Raw genomic sequence first — 22,073 nt, forward strand, 5'->3', positions numbered from 1 at the left:
TTGCTGGATGAAGTGTGTCACTGGGGGTCTGCAAGAGTTAAGTTACACTTTTGCTACAGATGAAGTACTGCTTATGAGACTCCCAGGAGATCACAGGTTTTCAGCTGAGCAAGGCTTGAAGCCTTTTATCTGCTTCGGCTTAAGCATCCATTGCTGTTTGTCATTCTTATTTAAATCACTTTGAGAAAAAAAAAAGAATATTGTCTCCATGCAGGCAAATGCCACTGCAAATATTAATCAAGCTGGAATTCTTGCTGAGAGACTTCACCTAGGTTCCTGTCCTCTTAATGTCCTGTTTCGCTTTGATTGGGGTGGTTGATCCTTTATCAGGAGAGAGAAAAAGAGGGGGGGGGGGAGAATCCTGGGGAGACATTGCTGAGTCATTGCTGGGAATCTGTAGAGAACAAGGAAATTGCTCCAAACTCTGATTAGCAGAGAAAGACTGAAGTTGAGTCCTGGTCCAGAGGCTAGAATCGCCTATATCTGTGAGGATGCAACTTCAGCAAGGGCCTCTGAGGACCAGTTTCGACACACCTCTCTCACCCTGTGGCACTCTGTCTCTTGCCTGTTTGCCCAACCCCCAAGTGTCTGAGGTCCCCAAGACTGACCTCTATTACACTCTTGCCCTGTCCCACTGATTACCGGTTGGCTACTTATATCATATTGTGAGATCAAGGATCCATCAGTGGGGTAAGACTGTCACCACCCAGTGTTAGGATGAAAGCAAATGAACTTACAGCCCTAGTGTGTTTGCTGGTCCAGTTTGGGTCATTGTACAGTCTTCTTCCAAAAATAGAAGTTGTCTTGATGAGATAGTTTTACTTTGCTTGTGTCTCTGTGTGTCATATTGGTGACTTTGTTTTTCAAATAGTAACACAGAAGGATGGTGACGTGGCAGGATTCGCCCTGGTTCGCAAGAACAAGTCATGGCAGACACACTTCCTTTCTTTCCCTGGTAGTATCACCAGGTTTACAGACTCCGAAAGAAGCTAGACCTTGGACCTTTGATTAAGAGCCTCACAAGGCGGGACTGAAGAGATGGTTTGACCGTTAAGAGTGTCTGTCTTTCCTGCAGAGGACCAGGGTTCAGATCCCAGCACCCACACAGAGGTTCACAGCCATACAGTTTCAGGGGATCCCGGTGCCTTCTTAGGACCGCTATGGGCATTGCTTTCTCACGGTACATGTATGCAGGCAAAATATGTCATGCGCATAAAACAAATAAATCTGAAATTAAAAAAAAAATAAAGTTACCTCTAATATCCTTGTGGGAAATACTGTAGATTATTTGTTGAGACTAAATATTAGGCAGTGGTATTAATTATTAACTAGAAATGTTCAGCGAGGGAGAAGGGGCATGATGAGTTGATAGACATTGGTATGCTATGAGAATCAGTAGAAAAGATGGTTTGGCCTAAAAATATTTCGGTAAATAGTTATGTAATCATTATGTGGGAGGGGGATTAAACTTCTAAATGGAAACAGTGGGTGGCATTTGGGTCAGAGAGGGGCAAGTGAGAGGGGTTTAGCTCCCAGTGCTGTCCTGGCAGCGGCAATTCAGAGGTGCAATGAGCTCCTTGGAAGACAACTGAACCCCTTACCCCACCTGCTGCATAAACTGTAAAGGGCATTTAAGCAACCAGAAGGGTGATTGGCTAATATGACCTTTGTGGGATCGACTTCACAATAGAACAGAATTTTACACTCGACACAGTCTTCCCAATTCTTGTCTTGAATATTTCCCAAAATTGACGCTTCTAAAACTGAGGTTCCGTCTCTAACTCAGAGGAACTCTCGGTGAAGGGACTGGGCACACCATGGATGGATGTGATCTAGGGATCTTGGGGAGAGTAAAAGGGAAGCAGATACTATATTCTTGTTTTAAATAAATCTTGAGGGGTTCTAAAATTATCTGGAAAAGATCCTGTTGAAAAAGGAGGCGGAGGGACAGCTAAAGCCTTATCAGAGGCAATCTGTAACTGAGCCTGAGTCGGCACAGAGCAAGGAGGTTGCAGGGGTGGACAGAGGCCTGCCATCTGAGACTCTACGGAGAGCACTCACACTTTCATTTTTTTTTCTTTCAAAGTTTATTAAATTATAAAAGTTTCCATTTCCGCCCTTCCTCCCAGCACCCTCCCACTCCCCCCACTCTCCCTCCTCCTCCCTCTCCATCCCTAAGAGCAGTCAGGGTTTCCTGCCCTGTGGGAAGTTCAAGTTCCTCCCCCCTCCCTCCAGGTCCAGGAAGGTGAGCATCCAAACAGACTGGATCCCAAAAAATCCAGTATATGCAGAGGAAACAAGTCCCAGTGTCATTGTTAATGGCTTTTCAGAAAGACTCCAGGCCAGTCACATTCAGAGAATCTGGTTGGATCACCTGCTTGTTCAGTCCCAGTCCAACTGGCCTTGGTGCACTCTCATTAGATCAGTCCCCTTGTATCAGTGGGTGAACGCACCCCTTGCGGTCCTGATTTTCTTTTTCATGTTCTTCCTCCTTCTGCTCCTCATTTGGACCTTGGGGGGCTCAGTCCAGTGCTCCAATGTGGGTCTCCGTCTGTATCGCCATCCATCGTTGGATGAAGGTTCCCTCTGGTCTTGCCTTCTTTGCTCACATTCTCTTTTCTTCTGCTTCTCGTTTGGACCTAGGGAGTTAAGTCCAGTGTTCCAATGTGGGTCTCTGTCTCTATCTCCATCCATCTCCAGATGAAGGTTCTATGGTGATAAGCAAAATATTCATCAGTATGGTTATAGGCCAAGGCCGGTTCAGGCACCCTCTCCTCTGTCCAGAGAACAATCTGGGAATCTCTCCTTGGACCTGGGATCTCATTTATAATCAAGTCTCTTGTAAACTCTAAAATGACTCCCTTAGTTGAGATATATTCTTCCCTGATCCCATATCCATCCTTCCTCCCTCCCCCCCATCCCAGTCCCCCGAGCTTTCCCCATTCCTCCCCTACTCCCTTCTCTCTAACCCTCTCCCCTTCCAACAACCCTCCCACCCTCCCCCATGCACCGGAGGTTACCTGGGACTCTTGTCTATTTCCAATCTCCAGGAGGATAACTACATGATTTTCTTCAGGTTCACCTTCTTATTTAACTTCTCTAGGATCACGAATAATAGGCTCAAAGACCTTTAATTATGGCTAGAATCCACTTATGAGTAAATACATACCATATTCCTCTTTTTGGGTCTGACTTACCTCACTCAGTAAAGCATTTTCTATGTCCATCCATTTGCATGCAAAATTCAAGATGTCATTGTTTTTTACCACTGAGTAAAACTCTAATGTATATATGTTCCACACCTTCTTTAACCATTCTTCTATTGAGGGGCACCTAGGTTGTTTCCAGGTTCTGGCTATTACAAATAGTGCTGCTATGAACATAGTTGAACAAATGCTTTTGTGGTATGATAGGGCATCTCTTGGGTATATTCCCAAGAGTGGAATTGCTGGGTCTTGAGGGAGGTTGACTCCCAGTTTCCTGAGACACCGCCACACTGATTTCCACAGTGGCTGCACAAGTTTGCATTCCCACCAACAATGGATGAGAGTTCCCCTCTCTCCACATCCTCTCCAGCATAGGCTATCATTGGTGTTTTTGACTTTAGCTAATCTGACCGGTGTAAAATGGTATCTCATAGTTGTTTTGATTTGCATTTCCCTGATCGCTAAGGATGTTGAGCATGACCTTAAGTGTCTTTTGGCCATTTGAAGTTCTTCTGTTGAGAATTCTCTGTTCAGATCAGCACCCCATTTTTAATTGGGTTAATTAGAGTTTTAGTGTCTAGTTTCTTGAGTTCTTTGTATATTTTGGAGATCAGGCCTTTATCTGATGAGATGTTGGTGAAGATCTTCTCCCAGTCAGAAGGTAGCCTTTTTTTTTCTTACTGACGGTGTCCTTTGCTTTACAGAAGCTTCTCAGTTTCAGGAGGTCCCATTTATTCATTGATTCTCTTATTGTCTGTGCTACTGGGGTTCTACCTAGGAAGTGGTCTCCTGTGCCTATGCCTTGTAGACTACTTCCCACTTTCTCTTCTATCTGGTTCAAAGTGGTCAGATTAATGTTGAGGTCTTTAATCCATTTGGACTTGATTTTTGTGCATGGTGATAGATATGGATCTACTTTCATTCTTCTACAGGTTGACATCCAGTTATACCAGCACCATTTGTTAAAGATGCTTTCCTTCTTCCATTGCATACCTTTAGCCCCCTTGTCGAAAATCAAGTGTTCATAGGTTTGTGGGTTAATATCTGGGTCTTCTATTCGATTCCATAGGTCGACTTCTCTGTTCTTATGCCAGTACCAAGCTGTTTTCAATACTGTAGCTGTGTAATAGAGTTTGAAGTCAGGGATGGTTATACCTCCAGACGTTCCTTTATTATATAAGATTGTTTTGGCTATCCTGGGTTTTTTGTTTTTCCATATAAAATTAATTATTATTCTCTCAAGGTCTGTGAAGAAGTTTGGTGGGATTTTGATGGGGATTGCATTGAATCTATAGATTGCTCTTGGTAGAATTGCCATTTTTACTATGTTGATCCTCCCAATCCAAGAGCAAGGGAGATCTTTCCATTTTCTGATATCCTCCTCAATTTCTTTCTTCAAAGACTTAAAGTTCTTGTCAAATAGGTCTTTCACTTCCTTGGTCAGAGTTATCCCAAGATATTTTATGCTATTTGTGGCTATCGTGAAAGGTGAAGTTTCTCTGATTTCCCTCCCTGCTTCTTTATCCTTTGTGCATAGGAGGGCAACTGATTTTTTTGGAGTTGATACAAGAAATGGATTGGTTTTTAGATAAATACCATTTACCAGAGTTAAATCAAGACCAGGTGAACAATCTAAATAAACCTGTTAGTCGCGAAGAATTAGAAGCGGTTATCAAAAACCTCCCGACCAAAAAAAGCCCAGGGCCAGATGGTTTCAATGCAGAATTCTACCAGAACTTCCAAGAAGAGCTGATACCTATACTCCTTAAGGTATTTCACAATATAGAAACAGAAGAGTCATTGCCAAACTCTTTTTATGAAGCTACAGTTACCCTGATACCAAAACCACATAAAGACACAACCAAGAAAGAGAATTACAGGCCAATCTCACTCATGAACATTGATGCAAAAATTCTCAACAAAATCCTGGCAAACCGATTCCAAGAACACGTTAGAAAAATTATCCATTATGATCAAGTAGGCTTCATTCCAGAGATGTAGGGCTGGTTCAACATACGCAAATCCATCAATGTAATCCATCATATAAATAAACTGAAAGAAAAAAAAATATGATCATCTCATTAGATGCTTTAAAAGCATTTGACAAAATCCAACATCCCTTTATGATAAAGGTGTTGGAGAGACTGGGGATACAAGGATCATACCTAAATATAATAAAAGCTATTTACAGCAAGCCGACAGCTAACATCAAACTGAATGGAGAGAAACTCAAAGCCATTCCATTGAAATCAGGAACAAGACAAGGATGTTCACTCTCCCTATACCTCTTCAATATAGTGCTAGAAGTTCTAGCAATAGCAATATGACAACATAAGGGGATCAAGGGGATTCGAATTGGAAAGGAAGAAGTTAAACTCTCGTTATTTGCAGACGATATGATAGTATACATGAGCGACCCCAAAAACTCTACCAAAGAACTCCTACAGCTGATAAACACTTTTAGTAATGTGGCAGGATACAAGATAAACTACAAAAAATCACACTTTCATTTTTCAGAAGAGGAACTTGGGACCCAGAGAGGTGTCCCACAGCTTCCAAATTCACCAAGCAGGCTTAGTGACTCGCCTGTATATCACATTGGCCTTCTGTCTCCCAGTGGCACCAGGAGACCTCGGTATATATAAAAACACAGACACATAAATAATTGTCAGAAAAATGTGTACTCTGTATAAGACACTGGCAAACTCTGCACTCCCTTCCCATTGCCCTGGTTCCCATAATCCTTGAGCTGCAGGTATTTTGAATCCTATGGGCTTTCCCTTTAACTTGTCTGTATACCTCCCATTTACTATGAGTTTGAGACAGAGTTAATTCTTTTCTTTTTCTTTGATTTTTATTTCAAAACCATGCTAGATGGCTCATGAGTATTATCATGGCCTGTCTGTCAGAGGGGCAAAGAGACTCATAAGAATTTCACATTCTTTTTTTTACCAGCCTGTGGCAAATGCTCAGAACTTAGTACAGACAACAGGAGCTATACATATAAATTCACAGACTACATGGGCTCACGCAGTCAAGGAAAGTCTTCCTTAAAGACAAGAATTGAACGGAGCCACTGCTAAGAGGTCATATAGAAGGCAGACCCAAGAAGAGTACTCCTGAGTGGCTTGTGAACCCAGCACACTCAAAATACAGCCATTTAGCTGCAAAATGGCACAGCCCAGCAGCCCTGTGCTTTGTTTACTGCGCATATTCAACTGTCTTTGTTACTCCTCTGTGGCCCACTACACAGAAATGGACCCGTTTCCTATAAATGAGAATTGGCTATAATTGTAGGTGGCTTCCAGAGGGGAAGTCAAAGCTAGGTGAACCAAAGCGAGATAGAAACATTGACGGGAAAGGAAACGTGGAGGCAGTTTGTTTGGAAGTAGTTGAGGTGTTTGGTAACCCACAAAGTGAGAAAACAGAAGGGGGAGAATGAAACTCCCTGCTTTGAAAATTAGCAATCTTGTAACTGTGAGATGCTGGGCAGCCAGACACCTTAGAGCAGAGTTCATCTTCCACAGACCCGGTATGGACTTCGTGGTGGACTAGAGCCTAGGAAGAGCTGGATCAACCAAGTTATAAAACAGAGATGGGCAAGCCACGCTGGAGAGGAAGCAGAATTGACCCCTGGAGCTGTGGCTCTTGCTTCCGTGAGCTTAATAAACTGCAGCTGAAAATATTTGGGCCTTTGGAAAGACGGCTCCATGATTAGCAGTCTGTACTGTTCTTGCTGGTCACCTGGGTTTGGTTCCCAGCACCTCAACCATTTGTCACTGCCGTTTCAGGGATTTACTGCCCTCTTGTGGTCTCTGTGGGCTCCTGCACACATGTGGCACAGAAAAACTCACACAAGTGCACTCAGATACATATAAATTATACATAATATCTATTAACAAAAGCAGGTTAAAATATTTGGAAGAATGTCTCTGTCCTGAATATATCTGAATAATGGATTTTTACTATTTTCTAGATAACACAGCACAGTAACTATTTACATAGAATTTACATTGGAAATTATACATGATCAAGTGAGGATGGGCCATGTGAACATTCTAAATCATTTCCTACAAGAAACATTCATTTCCTAGGAATTCAAGGACAACTGTGACAGGCTTATAATGAGATCCATGGGTGTGGTGCTGGAGCAGCGTCTCCACTATAAGAGCACTTCCTGCTCTTGTAAAGATTCTGGGTTTGGTTCACAATACTCACATGGTAGCTCACAACAGAATAACTCTAGTTCCAAAGGATCTATCCAATGCACTCTTCTGAGCTCCAAGAGCACTGAATGTACATGACACACATGCATACGTGAAAGCAAGCACTTATACGCTTAAAAGAATAAGTAATTAAATGTTAAAAAAAAAAAAAGAAATACTTCAAGGTTGGTGGTTAGGACAATGGCCCAGTGTATTAAACACTTGCCTCGAAAGTGAGGCCCTGAGGTGGAATCTCCATAAAACTGGGTGTGGCCTGCTGCATCTGTAATGCTAGTGTTCCTACAACCAGACAGGAGAGTCACCAAAGCTCTCAAGCTGCTAGCCGAGCACACAGCACTGAGACCTTGTCTCATAGGACGGACACCTGAAGTTGTTCTCTAACCTCTCCACATTCCATGTGCTATGCATTGCTCACACACATGCACAGACACAGACACAGATAAACATACACACACACACACATGTACAAGCAACATCGCACACACACATGTACAAGCAACATCGCACACACACACACATTATTCTTTTAATAAGAAATAAGTTCTATCTAGTCTTTCTATTGAGAACGTTGTTTTCCCAGTAAAATTTCAGATAGCAGAGCATGGAAACACATGATTCATCTTGTTTGAAACTTGGCTTAGGTCAGGAGGACTCGGTCCTAGTGGTCCCAAGGCAGGTCAACAGGAGCTCGCTTAGAGTGCTGGGCCTTGATCTAATTAACACAAAGGCCCCCCTGAAATTTCCAGGTCAACTTTCCTCATGTCTCTAAATGTTGCCTGCACCGTCTCGGTGCAGACAAGCTTGTGATTTTTCCACGAACATGCTCATAGAAGACCTTTAAAAACCAAGACCTGTGTGTTCTTCATGAAAATGCAAGAGCCCCTGACATTTAGGGTAACAGAAGGAGTTGCTCTGATATTCTTTGCTAAATTTACAAGATTTGGCTGAAGCCCCACGCGTCTGGCCTATCCCAGCGAGCATTAGTCAGCCTTACAGCTTTCTTTAGCTTACTGTACTCTGGGCTCTGTGTTAAATGCCATGAACTATGTGACTGGCAGGCAGAAACAACACCCAGACACAAGGAACTTTTTACAAATTGTTTTATCTTGTTGCATGAGTGTTTTGCCTGCACGTATGCCTGTGCACCACATGGGTGCCTGGTACCCGTGGAAGCCAGAAGAGGGTGTTGGATTCCCTGGAATATGAGTTACTGGTGGCTAGGAGCTGCCATGTGGGTGCTGAGAACTGAAGCCTGGTCTCTGTAAAATCAGCATGATGGAAGCAAGCCATCTCTTCGGCCACTCAAGTATCTTTTTCTGTTTAATTATTAACGATGTGAAGTCTTTGAGGGAATCTGCCGTGAGAACTGGATGTTCAGACATTCTTTGTGTGAGGACAGCAAGATTTGGGAGATAAGGGGAGAGGACCCCATAGCCATTTGAGTTAGAACAGTCTTTTAAAGATGTTATATCGTAACATGCTCAGAACATTTTTCTGCTAGTTCTGAGAAGTGTCAATCTACCACCAGGAGATAGTTTCTGAGATCAAATAACTTGGAAGACATCAAGTTAAGATGAGACAAACTGTGACTACCCAAAGCTTTGCAGCGACTTCTGTACCCGACTTTGGGTTAAGAATCGAGACCCTTGGCTTGACTCACCAAGGCCTGTTTCTTATCTCATAGGCAAGGCATTCTGAGAAGGAAGGAAGGGAGATCCAGAGCAGGGAAAGGATTAGGGTAAGGAAGCTGCCATAGTTAAGTAGGGGATCCTTTTCCGGTGAGGGCGCACCACGGTGTTCCAGGGCCATTCAGGGAATCTGAGAAGAGTACTGGGTTCCTCAAACAATTCATGCTCAGATTTGAGGTTGTGTTTTGCTTGGTTGGTTTTTGGTTTTGCTTTTTATACAGGGTCTCATGCAGCCGAGTTTGGTCTCCGACTTACTGTGTAACCAAGGTTGACCTTGCATTTATGATCTGCCTGCCTCTACTTCCTGGGGTCTGGGATTACAGCTGCATCACAACAAGTCAAGTTGTATATGGTGCTCAAGCTTAGGGCTTTGGGCACGGGCAAGCAGTCTGCTGACTAAGATAGGTCTCTAGCTCCAGATGTGAGGTTTTGAGGTGCATTTGACAAGGAGGCATGGGAACACCATGGAACGCCATGACCACACTGGATCAGAATGTGGGACCTACCGGATCATACTGATCCCCCAGCCACTAGAGAATCTTGACATCTACCATCTTCCTATACTGATGACCCTCCCACAGGCAGGTTGGTTCTCTGGAAGGAAAATTGTGAGGACCTTCAGTTAAAGCATCGCCTCCCATAATGAACCTTTCTGCTGGTTTATCCCATTTCTGGGAAATACAGGACATGGTGTGCATGAATAATACATTTTTGTTTGCTTTAATAGTTGGGCTTGGATATTTTCTGAGCGCATTTTAAAAGCTCTGTTTGAGGGACTTCACTTTCCATTAATAATTTTAGGAAGCAAAACTTATAGTAGGATTTGTGACCCACAGATCCCTAAGTGTTGCATAAATAATCCAGGAAACCGCAAAATGGTCTCATGTAAAGTCACTCCACAAATGCATGTTTAATTAGCACCTACTAATGTAACAGATGCATGGGAAATAAGCTAGGGTGACATGTACTATTCTGAACAATACAGTATCAGCTCGGAGGGGCTAAGGGCGTGTAACATAACCTGTTTTTAATTGAGCAACTTGTCACCCAACAGAATAAGAGACAGCTTGTGTTTTATATGTTTCGGTAGTGCACCATTACCCAACAATAAATGCAAAAATAATTTAACAAAAAAAAAAACCTCTCCAATTTCTCAACAGGAAGCAAAAATTTAAAGGCACAGTTTTCTTCAACTTTAGCTGCCGGAAGATTTTATATGAAAAGGCGTGGACCTACACCACGCTGGTTATTTCAGAAGCAAAATTTTAACATTAAAAAAAAAAACTGCTCACAGTATTTGTGGTGTATGTATGTGTATGTGTGTGTGTCGTATGCACACAAGTGTGTGGTTGTGTCTGTGTCTGTGTAACTATGTAAGCATGGGGATATGGAGCAGGACCTCTGGGGTCTTCGTCGGTCACCCTCTTCTACCTTGCCTTGGATTAGAAGCTCTCTGTTTTCGATAGGCTGGGTGACCTGCCAGGTCTTGGCATCCTACTCTCTCTGCCTCCTCTCCCATAACCGCATTATGTTTGATATAAGAATTATCTCTGAAGGATAGCTCAGAACATTGAAAGCTATAAATCTAAACTTTAGAATTTATTTTACTTTTGTAAAATTACAAAATAGAAGCTTGCTTTTAGTCCAAATCCGTTATTGTTTCTCACACACACACACACACACACACACACACACACACACACACACACACGCAGGATTAGCTGTAAAATTATTGAGAAAAAATAGCAAGAAGGCAGAGTAAGAAAGACTGCCAAGGGAAGTGGGAAAGTTTCTGTGTCTGAGATGCCCTGGGATCTCCCAGCGAGGGGCAGGTTATTCATCTTTAGCATCCCAAACCCTGGTGATTAAAGGGATGCCAAGGGCAGTCTTGCAAAGGAATCTCTCTGCTTGGGAGATAAATATAGAGAGAACAAAGGTCAAACAGTCCTTCTCTTTGCCTGGAGCCCATTCCAGGTCCCTGTATGGCTATCATTTATTGTGCTTGTCTGACCCTCATGTATTTAATTTCAGGACCAGCTGAGTCCCCTCCATGCCATCCAGGATTCTGTCTCTTCCTTTTGCCCCCTCTCTCTGTCCTCTCGGCTTGCCTGTCCACTTCTATACTGCCTGGGGCCCTCACCCACAGCTTCAGTATGGGCCCTGAGGCCACTCTGCTGATTAAATCCCTATGAATTCAGAATCAATAAGGAATTTTATTTATTTGGGATCAATGAGGAATTTGTTCAACCAATAAGGGATTTGTTCAATAAGGAATTTGCTCATTTCTTTCTGTGAGCAAGATTCAGAACATGCAACCAGTCAAATAGGCACGCACCTTTGGAAATAGGTGAATTCTGGCCTGGTTGCAGAATGTTCCAACTGTCTTCTCCAGTTGGATCTAAATCCTTTCTCGTGTTGTGTGTGTGCTCGTCCACACATGTATGCATGCGTGTGGAGACCAGAGGACAGACAACCTTGGGCTTCAGTCTTCAGACAACAGCCACCAGGCAGAGTAGACTGACTGCTGGTGTGCCCCCAGGGACCTTCACCTGCCTCTACCTCTCCAGTGCTTGACCTGCAAATATGCACCATCATGCCCAACTTTTCTACATGGGTTCTGGGGATCGAACCCAGGTCCTTGTGCTTGAGAGACGAACACTTCTCTAAAGCTGAGCTAGCTCCCACGACCCTCTATGTCTCTGACAGACTACCTGGAGTCGAGTTGCTGAGGTCATATCCTGACATGGCAATTGCACACTCACATGTCACACAACAGAAAATATTTATTTGTGCTCTTATAGCCGGGAGGTTGGAAAGGGCCCCTTTTAGCAAATCAGAATCTGGAGTTTGTCTATGACAGCATGCATGTATTCTAAATGCAAGAGCCCCACCACTTAAAGGAATATAATGATGAATTGTTTTGTAAACTGAAAAATACATTTGAAATGTAAATGTCAGCCTCCTAAGTTCTCTGCCTTCAAAGTCCAGATTTGTGTATGTTTGGTTCTATAAAATATGATATACACAGGCATATTTCATAGAGGAAAAAATCCTAGGACTGGATTACGACTTTGCTTACATCTTGAATTCCACAGAATCTTGAGATGTGTTACTTATTTTCTTTTGCCTTTAGCTTTCTCACTTAGTTCAGTGAGAAACTTACATCTTACATACTAAGTCTCAGACTAAGCTGCCCTAAGTCCTTTCTATAATCAGATAGCATACCAATTCATACATAAAACATACGCCACACATCATATCACTGGGATATCACCTTCATGTTAGTATACTAGTCTAGATGACAATGAATCCTGTTTCGTTCCATTAAAAGAGTTATACCATGCTGGTTGATGGTAGTGCACACCTTTAATCCCAGCACTCGGGAGGCAGAGGCAGTCGGATCTCTGTGAGTTCAAGGCCAGCCTGGTCTACAAGAGCGAGTTCCAGGACAGACTCCAAAGCTACAGAGAAACCCTGTCTCGATAAACCAAAATAAAAAAAAAAGAGAGATTCATCCCATAAAATATTTGCACTGTAAAAACCATTCACTAGCTGAGTGCCGGCTGGGCTTTGTTTGCTTCACAACTGATTAGAAACACCTTCTCTTAAAGACCAAAGCTCTTTGTGACCCTAAGAAACAGGCCACTGGAACTGGAGAAGGGACTTAACAGTTAAGAATACTCATTGTGCTGGGCGGTGGTGTTGTAGAGACAGGTGAATCTCTGTGAGTTTGAGACCAGTCTGGTCTACAAGAGCTAGTTCCAGGACAGTACCCAGAGAAACCCTGTCTCTAAAAACAAACAAACAAACAAACAAACAAACAAACAAACAAAGAATACTCATTGCTCTTGCCAAGAACCAGGTTTGGTTCCCAGCTCCCACATGAAGCTATCTGTAACCCCAGTTCCAGGGCATCTGATGTCTTCTTTTGACCATCATGGTTACCGGAAAACATACATGGAACAAGATATACACACGTGTAAAGCAAAAAAAAATTTTTTAAAAAGGGCACTTATTGTTGTTCTTGAAGGCTCAGTTAGTATGTTCTACTGGAAGACTCTGTTGTAATTTCTGCATATGAATATAGAATGAAGGACAATCTAAGCCGCCAGTTCTGTAGCCTCCTAGAACACCAGAGGCCGGAAAAACAGCATTCTCAAGCCTTACACACATCAACAGAATAAAATATTTTGAAGATACACTAGTCACATATGGTTATCCCAGAATATCACCATCCACGAATATGGGTGTTATTGTGTTTTTGTTCTGCATGAGAGCTTCACACACTCTTTCACAGATATGCCAAGTATAGCCTGACTCATGATGCATTCATAATAGACACTGGGAGTTGAACACAGGAACTGCCTGCAAAGTAGTTAACCATGTTTTCTTTGCCGTTGACAAAATCAGAAGCATTTTCTTTGCCTTGAAGTGAAAATCAGGACATTTAGCTAGTAGTCTGGAAAGTTTGGGGGAAATTTGAAGCTGGCAGAGCCACGTAAAAAGCAACTCACCATTCTGTGTTTTATCTCAGTGACCCTTCAGCTAAAAAGCTCAGTTGTAGAAGCCATACACATCCTCTTGTGCCTGTGACTAGTTAGACTGCCTAAGACAATGAAAATGCTGTGCAAACAGCCATCATATTGCATCGTTTTGGGAAATCATTATAAAGAAAAATTTGTGGATTTCTAGGTCAGACACCGTCTTTTCCCTAAATATGTTTCAGCCAAAGTTGGTTGACTCCACCAATGTGGAGCTGCAGGTACAGAGGACTTTTGGAACCAGTTTTTTCTTTTAACAATTTCACCTCCATTGGAATGTGAACAATGAAGGAGAGAGGCGCACTCTAAAGACAAAACAGTAAAACCATTTTATAAACTACATGTAACTTAAAACATATATCTACATTTAGCAATTGTCTATCATTTATCCTTCTACGTCTATGTATCCATCCATCTAACTACCTATCTATCCATCCATCATCTATTTCCTATCACCTACCTATTATCATCATGTATCGGTGTACGTGTGTAAGTATATACATATCTATCTGTCTTGTCTATCTTCTATCTGTCATCTCTATATCTATCATCTAACATCTCTGTCTTTCATCTGTTATTTATATCTGTACACTTATCCATCTATACCTGCCATCTATCTCTATTATCTAGTTCTGTTTATCTGTTTATCATCTTTTTATCACCATCTGTATCTGTTGCCCCTCATGTTTATCTATCTTCTATCTATCTATCTACTATCTATGCATCATCTATCTATCTATCTATCTACCATCTATCTATCTACCATCTATCTATCTATCTATCCATCCATCTACTATCATAATTCAGAAAACTCAAAAGTCTGATTCCCAGCTCCATTTTGTCATTACTCAGCTGATAGCCATTGCTTACCTGGACTTCAGATGACCTTTGTCTTGAGTCTGGTCCTCTAGTTCACTCATCCCAATTTTTAGTACATGTTCAAGATAGTGTCTCCAAGTAGAGGATCCATTTGCGAGAACCCCAGTCCCCTTTGAACTTATGGTCAGTAAATAAGAACAGAAAGATATAATAATAGATGAGAATTTAGAATTCTTCACAAAGCTCTTTTGACAGCTCTCCCTGACTTGGAGATCCTATTTAAACTTTATTCTACTGAGACAACTGTTTTATTCTTTCTCACTGGCTGTCTTCAGAAACAGTGAGTAGATGGATCCAATTAGGAATGAGGTGAGCCAGTGAATCTTACAAACTGTCCGATAGAGCCGAGAGGAGGTTGATAGGAAATGACATTAGGTTTCCAAGAGGGGAAAGGAGCAGAGCTGGGAAGTGCTGCTTGCCATCAAAGTAAATGTTAGAACACGGATCCAGAACTACAAAACATCCAGGTGCTGGCTATAGTAATATTTTGTTTGCTTGTTCAGAGAAACAGAACAGCCAGTCACTAGTACTTAGCTCTACTGAATTCTCAGACGAAAGGGGCGATTCTATCCCATCCTCAAACTGGATGCTGTCTCTACAAAACCTCAGACTGAATCCTGAGTTCCTGTCTCCTTCTGCCTTATATTCCTCTCTGCCCAGCCATATCACTCCTGTCTATACCTTCCTAGAGTTGGGATTAAAGGTGTAAGCCACCACCACTTGGCTCTACTTCTCTTTTAGATCAATTCAGTCTCACGTAGCTCAGGATGGCCATGAACTCACAGGGACCTATAAACCTTTGTCTCCTGAGTGCTGGGATTAAAGATGTGTACCACCACTGCCTGACCTCTATTGCTAACTAGTATGGTTAACTCTGTACTCTGATCTTCAGGCAAGCTTTATTTCTTAGAACACAAACAAAGTATCACCACAGTTGGCTATGGTTGAAAAATTCCAAGCAGAGAAAGCAAGCAGTTGCCATGGGTAAAGGTTATCCAGAGGAGTCAAGTTTGTAGGTTCAGAAAAAGAAGAGAGGACAGAAAATTTGTGGCCAAGGCTGTTGCCCTGGGAAAGGAAGACATGGAGCCACATAATCCTGGCATTTGGTGTTCCACCATATCCAGGGATACCACCCCTGTAGATTCAACCAACCTCAGAACAAAGGTATTTGGAAAATTTACACCTGTATTGAGCAGGTATATTCTTGTTGCTATTCTCTAACCAATTCAGGATAACAGTTGTTTACACAGCCTTTAATATTAGATATTAGAAGTCATCTAGAAATTAAATTGTACAGAAGGACATGCATAGGTTATATGAAGATCCTTTTCTATACTTTTTTATAGAATAGCCTTGAGTATCTTTGGGTTTTGGTATAGCAGGGCTGGAGGTGTCCTGAGATTGACCCCAGAAGACACCAAAGACAGACAGTTATCCCATCAGGAAATTAGGAGCTGGGATAAGGGGCAAATCTGGACTGAAACAGAAACAAATGCATGATGGGAGTAGAAGCAAAAGTGATGCGAGGTTAGACAGCAGTCTGTTTTCCAGATGGGCTCAAGTCTCCCCATATAAACAGTGATGGGGTTTGGAAGGAGAAGACAAAGCAGAGTTGAAGTTGGATGGGAGTAAGAAAGGGGGCTGGAGATCTGTTGGGAGGAGAATTCAGAGACAGGAAACCACATGAAGGCCACTATTGATAGAGCAGGTTCCCTCGGGCATGATAGGGCATCTCTCCAGGGACAGACGACTATCCTAAATATAGCAAGGAGAAACCCTCCATCACGTGGGAGTTGGACCTCTGAAGCACCTTCTAATTCTGAAATCCTATGCTTCCGTGAGCTGTATTTCCGCTTCATAAATACTTGTGCAGATAAAGTAAAATTTGGTCCTACATACCTGCAGAGCTCTGAGATCGCCTCTAACATTTATAGCATCCTCCTGCTGTCAGGCATCCTGAGTCTCATCCCCCCCGACCAGGTGTGCACCCTAATAGGTTTGAGACAATCATTGTAACTCCATTCACATACGGGTATTGAAGGAATTCATGACCCAGTTAAGCTCATGAGAATGCTATTGGGGGGTTTCAGGTGTTTCTTTGTGCTCGAGAGAGAGGGCAGAAGACAGCCTTCTCTTGCTTTGGACCTTTTAGAGGACAGAGTGAAGGCCCAGTAGCATCATTCCTTTTCACTGTCAGCTTAAGGAGGAAGAACAGGGGAGAGGATGGAGTCATGGACTCACACGAGACAAACCCGAGACTTGTGATAGTTAAACTCAGTTGTCAATTTGAGATCTAGACTACCTGGGTATGTATGTCTATAGAGGGAGTTATGTTGGCTACATTAATTTAGGTGGTAGACTTGCCTACCATGAGCAGTACCATGCCCTGGGTTGACACCTTGACTGCACAGATGGGGAAAGCTGGCACAGTAGAAGCAAACACTTCTTCTCTGTTTTGTGGCTGTGAACACAATGTGAACAACTGCTTTAAGCCCCTGCTGCCTTGACTTCCCCTCCACAAAAAATTCTACCCTTGAACTACGAGCCAGAATAAGCCCTTTCTCCCTGAAGTTGTTTTTATCAATGTTTCCTATCATAGCCTGAGAGAAATAACTAAGGCAGAGACAGTACCGTGTCTCTCATTTGCTGTTCTGTTTAGTCTAGAAGGTTCATGATTTGTGCAGTTGTCTCTCAGATGGTGCTCAGCCATGGGAGATTATAAAATCTTTATGAGCTGGATGCTGGCTGGCCAAAGTAGATCACCAGGGATGGCTTTAAAGGTAATAGAAAGTACCTCTAGACTTCCATTTATGGGAGCTAATGAAATTCCCAGACAAGTCACTTGGCATAGGTTCTCTGTCACTTGCAGGTAAAAGCATCTTATCTGGATGGGTGGTGGTGGCCACGCCTTTAATTCTAATCCCAGCACTCTGGAGACAGAGGGTGGTAGATCTCTGTGAGTTCAAGGTCAGCCTTGTCTACTCAGAGCAGGTTCCAGGACAGGCTCCAAAGCTACACAGAGAAACCCTGTCTAGAAAACAAGAAACAAAAAAGCATCTCATCTGTACAATTCCTTAATTCTTGCTGAGAGTAGCCCTAGGGGCCTGTATTAGGTACTTGTAAGTCACTTCAACCAAAAAGCTGACTGTACAATTTAAGTGGAAGAAAAGCTTATTTTGGCTTACAGTTCCAGAGGGTTTAATCCATTATGGATAGGAGCCAGGGGTGTTCACATCATGGTAGCCAGAAAGTGCAGAAAATGGAGACGTAGGAAGAGGTGAGAGAAGCTGTCACCCCAAGGACATGCCTTTAGTGTTCAACTTCTGTCAACTAGACCCCAACTTCCTGCTTCCCAGTACTCTGGCAATAATGATGATAAGTAATCCATTCATTAGATTGTAGTCCTCATGGTCTGATTGTCTCTGGAAACACCATCATAGACATTCCCAGAAGAGTTCCACTAATATCATCATGATTTAGTCACTAGCAAGCCAGAGTACAAGTCAGCAGTTGATCAGAGACAATTCTCAACGATACTGAGCCCACTTTCATTTTGAGACAGTGTGGAAGAGTGATGGGCCACACTTGACTTTGAGCATTGTCTGAGCTATTCATTTTCTGCCTATCAATGGGGAATCTACTTGGCTTCTTTCCAATTACACGCTGCTGTTAAAAATCAAATGCAATTCAACAAGACTAGAGACAGTACTTGCTTACCAGTTATTGTCCTAGTCCCTAGTGATGGAACATTAAGGCATGATGGAGGAGGGTCATCTGTCTATGTGTTACTCTCATCGGTTAATTAATAAAGAAAACTGTTTGGCCTGATAGGTCAGAATATAGGTAGGTGGGGAAGACAGAACAGAATGCTGGGAGGAAGAAGACAGTGAGGCAGACGCTATAACTCTCTTTTTCAAGATGGACGCAGGTTAAGATCCTTCCTGGTAAACCACCAACTTGTGGTGCTACACACATTAATAGAAACGGGTTAATCAAGATGTGAGAGTTAGCCAATAAGAGGCTGGAACTAATGGGTCAAGCAGTGTTTAAAAGAATACAATTTGTATGTTGTTATTTATGGTGTAAAGCTAGCTGTGCGTGAGCCGGGCGGGAATGCAGGCCGCTCCGTTCTACAAGGCATGGATCCTGATGTGTTGAGGCTACTCCATCCAGAGCAGCTAAACTGAGGGATGGATGAGTGTGGGGGTAATTATAAGGGCTGGTCCTGATGCTGTGTGCATGAGGCCTGACTGAAATTCTTAGGGTTTTTTTGGTTTGAGTAGACGAAATGAAAGGTGATTTACCTGGAGAAAGTAAACACATACCACATACATGAAGAGCTCCTCACCCCCACCCCTAAATCCTTAAAGCTCAAAATAACAAACTGCAGAATAAACCATTAATTCATCCACCACATTGGACTTGAGTGGAATAATTTCTTTGATCTGTCATTGGTTCCTTCTCTAGAATGAATATCCATTTAATCATTTAATATAGTTAATCCTGTCTCCCCAAGTAAAGTCACACACAGTTCTCATTCACTGAATAATTATTATTCACTTTTGAAACTGTCTTTCTATGTAGCCTAGGTTGAGCTAGGACTTATTGTGTAGCCCAGATCTATCTCGAAATTATAGTTCTCTTGTCTCAACCTCCAGCAAAGGAAGAGATTCTTTGCCTTTCTTCTTTGCATTTCCTCTGCCTAAGATACAAGACAATAAAAGACTGAGGTTAATGAATTTGCCTCCCTTATCCCTAAATGGCACAGAGTGTTGGGAGATCTCTCAGCAAAAGAGTGTCCATAGCTCTTAGAGGAGCTCTCAGGATCTATGGGGTTCTCCTCTCTTAGCCCACAGGAGTGTTCAGACCTGAGTACTTTGGTTTGACTCAGTTGCCATGTGTGGGCAGCTTCCAGATGCAAGAATACTTACATGTTCTCCTAAATTCTATGGCTCTTGCCTCTGCCGGGCATACCAAAGGTTTCCTGTAAGATAAATGCAGATGTGATAGAAATAACACAAACCATGGAACACAGCTAGTTTGAATTCCTTGTGCATTATATGATTTAGGGCAACTCTTTTCAGCCTTGGGAACTCAATTGCATACCAATGGTCTTTTGTCTACCTTCTTGACTTTTGCACCCATGAATTCAAACGCTCGTAGACTGAAAGTAACCGAGAAGATTTCTTCTATACTGAATATGTACAGATTTTCTTCTCATTTCATTATTCTGACCTAAAAATAGATGACAGCCATTTCCAGGGCCCATACACTGTCGTGGATGTGGCAGGTCTTCTAGAGATTGTTTAGAGAACACGGATGATGTGCACACTTGATTAGCAAGCAGTCAGCAACTTACCATGGGGACTCGGACAGCCTTGGGTGTTGGTATTTGTTAGAGATGCTCTAGAACCGAGCCTCATGGAAACCAGGGGATTATGACATAGTATTTGTAAAATAGAAAATGTTCCCATTATGAAAAAAGTGCCTAATAAACTCTGTCTCCTTTCTTCCTTTCTTTAACCCTTCTTTCTACCTGATCAGTTGGAAATCATTGAGCCCCAACTTGGTTACTGACTGCTATATTTCTTAGAGAAAAGTCTCTGATGTGTGTTCTTGTGTTCTTTATTTTTTAAAAAAAAAATTCATGAAATAAATTCTGAAAGCTCTATTTGGAAATCAAACCTAGGGGACAATTTATGGTCTTCCCTCCCTTCTTTTATCTACTGCTTCTTCCTGTTCCTTCACCTTCTTCCACCTTCTCTCCACCCTCCACCTTCTTCTCCTTCTTCTTCATCTTCATCCTATTCATAGTACCTTTTACCCAAGGAGTCAGTGACACTGGTAAACGCCATTTCTCAAGACCTACTTGATTCTCCAGAGACATAAGCCATAACTTGAGTTTTATAGTGAGTTGTCTAGACTTAGGTTACAGTTATGCAAGGAATACTAAGTTTACATCAAAGTTGCATTCACAGAGTGACACAGGATAAAACATGACTATAAAATAGTCTCTCAATGTACGAAGTTACTAAGAGACTATAGGATATTTCAAGAAATTTCCTAACCTTTGAGATTGAAAAAGAGAGCTGTCCATTTATTTCCTTAATTAAACCAAAAATAGCACAAATAGCGTTCTGCACCAGTATGGCGAAGCTAATGTTTTCATCTATTGATTTTATTCGAGTGTTTGTCAGAATTATATTACATGACCCAATGTATTGTAGTATCTGTCTTCTGCTGCAGAGCCACAGAAATGGATACTATTGTCAAGAAATTACAAAGCAAATGGTATTTAAAACGAAGCAGGCTTTCCTGGAACGTTGGTATTCTGTCAGGCTTTTTGGAAGTCTTTCTAGTGAATGACATTTTGGACCGGTAATGGCATCGTTCTGCTCACTACAATTCTACAACCTGCAGGTGCTTCTGCTTTTCCACATTTAAACTAAGAACAAAATAGTGAGGCGTTAAGTGCTAGAACTCAGGGTGTTGTGTGTGTGTGGTGGCGGCTGACGTGATCCCACTGAGAAACACAAAGCCCCTCCGCCATTATTCTGTGGCACAAAGGAACATATTTCATAGGCAGACACATTGTCCCCGGCACCTGTGTCTACAGAGAAAGCCCTTCATGGCGCAGTCTAGAGAAGAAATAGCCTGAAGCATGGGACTAAGAGTTGACAGGCTGGCAGATCGTAAGATAAAAATACTGGAAGGAAAACCAAATTGAAAGAGAAATGGAAATGATGAAAAACTGAATTTATCCTGCCCTTTGCTGCGGAGCTATTGGCTGTTGATGGCTGCTAAGGGAGGAAGTGTCAGTGTTCTTCAGGGTAGGTGGTCGCTGTTCCAGTGAGTGGTCACACACACACACACACACACACACACACACAGAGAGAGAGAGAGAGAGAGAGAGAGAGAGAGAGAGAGAGAGAGAGAGAGCACTAATTGACTCAGTGGGTTAAAAATAAAGGACACGAAGTTGGCACAGGGATCTAGTAGGAGGGGCTTGGGAGGAGTTGGAGGATGGAGCGGGAGGTGGATTTGATCATATACATATATACAATCCTCAAGGAAGATTTAAAAATACACTAAAAACGTCATTGGACGTGACAGTTCTGCCCGTACCCCACAAGTTGAGATGGAGATTCTACTAAGATATCCTCACCCGGAACAATTAAGGGTGGTGTTTTTCTACCCACCAGGCATCTCCAATTCATGGCAGGAAGAGTCAGATGATGTCTTCAGCTAATGCAAATTCCATCTAAAGTGGAATAAAAAATAATGAATTTTTTCTTATGAAAAGATTTATCAGTAGGTTAAACAGACTGTAATTGTAAGCACTCAATGCAACATAAAAATTAAAACTCTAAATAGTGGGCAGGAATTACCTAAACTGCAGAGACCTATGCTGTAGCTTTACTGTTAGGGAAAGAGCCGGGGGTGGGGGAAATATCTTTATAGGACTCTGGGCTGACTGACTCCACCTCGAGGAGAGCCATGTTGACCCTTTAGTCCATTAACTGTTTAATTCTT

The 22,073-nt window shown here is 42.3% G+C and overlaps 1 long non-coding RNA gene across 1 annotated transcript in view; it reads right to left on the reverse strand.

Annotated features, from left to right (window-relative positions):
* LOC125417681 (uncharacterized) overlaps positions 1-19,937 on the reverse strand; it is a 35,169-nt gene extending 15,232 nt beyond the window's left edge. Inside the window, exons 1-3 of the long non-coding RNA XR_007237224.3 lie at positions 19,900-19,937; positions 19,472-19,524; positions 14,532-14,657 (exon numbers count right to left, since the gene is read on the reverse strand). This is a non-coding gene — a long non-coding RNA (uncharacterized LOC125417681). The remainder of the gene's footprint in view (positions 1-14,531; positions 14,658-19,471; positions 19,525-19,899) is intronic.
* Positions 19,938-22,073: the final 2,136 nt, after the last annotated feature.

This window comes from Myodes glareolus, chromosome 14 (genome assembly GCF_982192425.1).
Source record: "Myodes glareolus chromosome 14, mMyoGla1.1, whole genome shotgun sequence".
Taxonomy (NCBI): Eukaryota; Metazoa; Chordata; class Mammalia; order Rodentia; family Cricetidae; genus Myodes; species Myodes glareolus.